Source organism: Desmodus rotundus, chromosome 3 (genome assembly GCF_022682495.2).
Source record: "Desmodus rotundus isolate HL8 chromosome 3, HLdesRot8A.1, whole genome shotgun sequence".
Lineage (NCBI taxonomy): Eukaryota > Metazoa > Chordata > Mammalia > Chiroptera > Phyllostomidae > Desmodus > Desmodus rotundus.
The window spans coordinates 78,328,953-78,332,433 of record NC_071389.1 but is presented as its reverse complement, the minus strand read 5'-3'; the positions used below and the strand labels follow the sequence as shown (position 1 = coordinate 78,332,433).

General features: G+C 36.9%; 1 non-coding gene across 1 annotated transcript; it reads left to right on the top strand.

Moving 5' to 3' along the window:
* The first annotated feature begins 1,573 nt into the window (after positions 1-1,573).
* Positions 1,574-1,735, top strand: LOC112309430 (U1 spliceosomal RNA). Its single transcript, XR_002975239.2, has one exon. It is a non-coding gene; the product is annotated as a U1 spliceosomal RNA (small nuclear RNA).
* The last annotated feature ends 1,746 nt before the right edge of the window (positions 1,736-3,481 follow it).

The following is a 3,481-nucleotide window of genomic DNA, read 5'->3' as shown; positions in this document are numbered from 1 at the left end:
TGGCACGTAGTAACACAGTATTACTGTTATTTCTAAATTCTTATAAGGGAGGGTATTAGTGTCCTTTGACAGAAGAGAAAACCTGGACTGGAGGTGAGGAAATTGTGAGTGGCAGACTCAGAGTTGGTGACTCCAGAACCCATGTACTTCTTTTTGTCTACTACTCCCCACTCCTTCTAGAGTGACTCAGTTTTCTATCATAGTCTATTCCTATTTATCGTCCTTGTAAGATTAACTTTCCAACTCCTAGGTTCTTCTATTTGACCCCTTAAATTGTATCCAATACTTTAGAATCTAAAATTAAAACACACTCAGCTAGAATAGTAGTGATTCTAACATTTAACATACATCTCTTAAACCCTTAACTGTGCTAAGTACCACACTAGGTTTAAACACTAAGTACCATTCGTAGGTCTAGGACAACAGAGTATACTGGAATGTTCTTTTGCTTCAAGAGTTTGCAGATGAGATATGTCCAGAACTAGCCATTTATAAACAAATTTACGATGTGACAGATAATGTTTAAGTGCTTTAACAAATATTAACACATTTAGTTACTCTAACAACCCTGTAAAGGAGGTACTGGTTTATTTTTATTTCACAGGTTCGAATATGTAGGCACAGAAAGGATAAGATCCCAAAGCTGGAGTGTGCCAGAATGTTCTAGAATTGTGACCTGACCTGGGTAGTCTGCCTTTTGTCTCCAGAGTCTTCACTTTTAAGTGCTATGTCCCATGTGAAATAGATTTATTTAAACCTTCCTTGTGCAAGGTTATTTTAAATATTTTAACATTGGAGACAATGCTACAGTAAACATCCTTAAGCTAAATCTTTGTACACGTCCTGAATTATTTTTCTTGTAGGAGAATTGCTGTGTGAAAGAGTAGGCATATTGTTAAGGCCTTGGTACATAGCATCAAATTGCAAGAATGAGGAAATGAGTTCTCAGGAAGTAAAAATGTAATTGGCAAAAGCACGAAATGGAAAGCATGGGGGTATATCTGGAAAATGGCAAACACTCCAATCTGAATGGAATGTAAAGTGCTTGAAGACGAGAGATTGAAGAGCTGCTTCTAAAGTGGTCTGGAGCCAGCCTGTGGAGAGCTTTGAATGCCGTGCTGTGGAATTTAGACTTTGTCAAGCGGCACTCAAAAACCAGCATACGATTTCACGTTTTTGAAATGAGAAATGAAATGGTCAGATTCTTAAAAAGAATTTTTTAAAAATAATTTTAAGAAAAATTTTCTCTGTCTCCTGAAAGGGGAGTCATTCATCATAATTGCTTACATGCAGCCCTGGATGGGTAGCTTTGATGATTAGAGCATTGTCCTGATATGCAGAGGTTGCAGGTTTGATCCCTGGTCAGGGCACGTACAAGAATTGACCAGTGAATGCGAATAAGTGGAACAAAACAGCACTCTCTCTCTCTCTCTAAATCAATAAATTTTTTTAAAAATTAAAAATCTTCATGCAGACGGATTGGGAGGAAGGGGTTAGTATATATTTCACTTATATTTTTAACATGATACATTAGTAAAATCATCTACTTACATACATTAAAAATATAGGAAATATACTTACCTGGCAAGGGAGATACCATGATCACGACAGTGGTTTTCCCAGGGTGAGGCTTATCCATTTCACTCCGGGTGTGCTGGCCCCTGCGATTTCCCCAAATGCGGGAAACTCGACTGCATAATTTGTGGTAGTGGGGACTGCATTCACACTCTCCGCTAGGAAAGAAAAGGAAATAGTACAAAGAATAATATAGTATATTAATAATATATATCTGTCTATCATATATTTATATTATATGTTATATAAAATATAGTATATTTAATATATAATTATATATTATAATAATATATTATAAAGAATAATACAAATAGTACTTGTTCTTCTGACTGGAGTGTATCACTGCCCTACACTTTTTAAAAACTTTTACCATGTATATAAGTATATATGAGCAAAATATAATGATATGTTGCTTTTTTAAAATTTCATACAAGTACAATCATACTACATGTATTTTATTGCAATTGGATTTTACATTTAACATGAGAATTTTTTATATTTGCTCTTATTAATACATGTGATTCTTGGTCATCTTTTTTTTTTTATAATGATGATATAGCATTCCATTGCAGGAATATACCATGATATTCTTCTCTTTTTGATGGACATTTAGGTTGTTTTGAAAAAAAAATTTGTATTTACAAATAATGCTCTCATGACATTCTTCATGTCTTCTTGTGTACCTGCCAGGTGGACAGGCTTCCTCACCCAGGGATCCTCTTCTGAACCACGGAACAGGGAAGATAATCGGAATAACTCTTTTCTCAAGTTCCCACTGAAGGTGTATAACTAGCACCATTCCAAACAGATGCATAAATGAAAAGTTAATTCATTTCATACAATGATGCCTCTGGACATTAGGGCTTAATTCTTTTCATAAACGGTTGAGGAAGATTGCTGATACATATCTCAGGAGCAAAACAGCTGCTGGATTTGTACAATTTCAATTTTCCCTGTTGGGCCAAAAGCACGCTTCCAAGTAGTTATGCCAGCTTACACTCACCCCAACATGTAAAACGTCCCCTGCTCCACGGCGTGGCCTGCAAGGGTGACGGTCAGATTTGGTAAATGCTGGTTACTCTGAAGGGAGTAAAATAGCGTCTCAGTGTTTTAAACTTGCATTTCCACAATTACTTGTAAGGAGAGCTTTCTTTTTGTACATGGACTATGTAAATTTCCCTTTTTGTGAATTTCCTGTTCAATTGTTGGTTCATCTATTTCTCAGTTGAATTATTTGCCTTTTTTTCCTGTCAATTTGTAAACCTTCTTTACATATTATGATAGTAATCCTTTACTGGTGATATGCATCATGTCAAGTATTAATTAAAGTAATCCTTTATGGTGAGTTTTAGGAGGTTTTGAGCCCTGCGGTAAGGCTAGTGCCTGGCAAAAAGGGGGTTCACAGATGGACAGCCAACGGGAAGGTTACAATTTATTCAGTCAGCGTAGACAAATACTGCATATCTTCTATGGGTTAGACTCTATGTAGGGATAGAGAAATAAACAAGACAGGATCTCTGTCCTTAAGAAATTTGCAATCTAGAGGAGGAAATAGACAAATAACTATTGTAATTCTAACAGAGCCGTCACACCATCATGGTTAGCAAAACATATTATATGTCTTACCACAGTGATGCCCCTTTAGGGTAAAAAGGATAAAATGTTTCTGCTGGTCATTGTCACATGCTTGAGTGAAGAAGAGCAATGGGAAGCACTTCTCTCCTGGGGTTCAGGTCCCACTTCCTGGCAGGGCACAGGACGCCCAGTTCAGGGGTGTGGCCATACCTGGCGTCTTCTAGTGCTGACACACCTGGCTGCACCGAAGGCCTTCTTAAAATTTCATTCTTTTAAGTATATGTGTTCTTTGTTCCCTCGCACCTCTGTAAACAAGGCTTTTTGCTCCTGT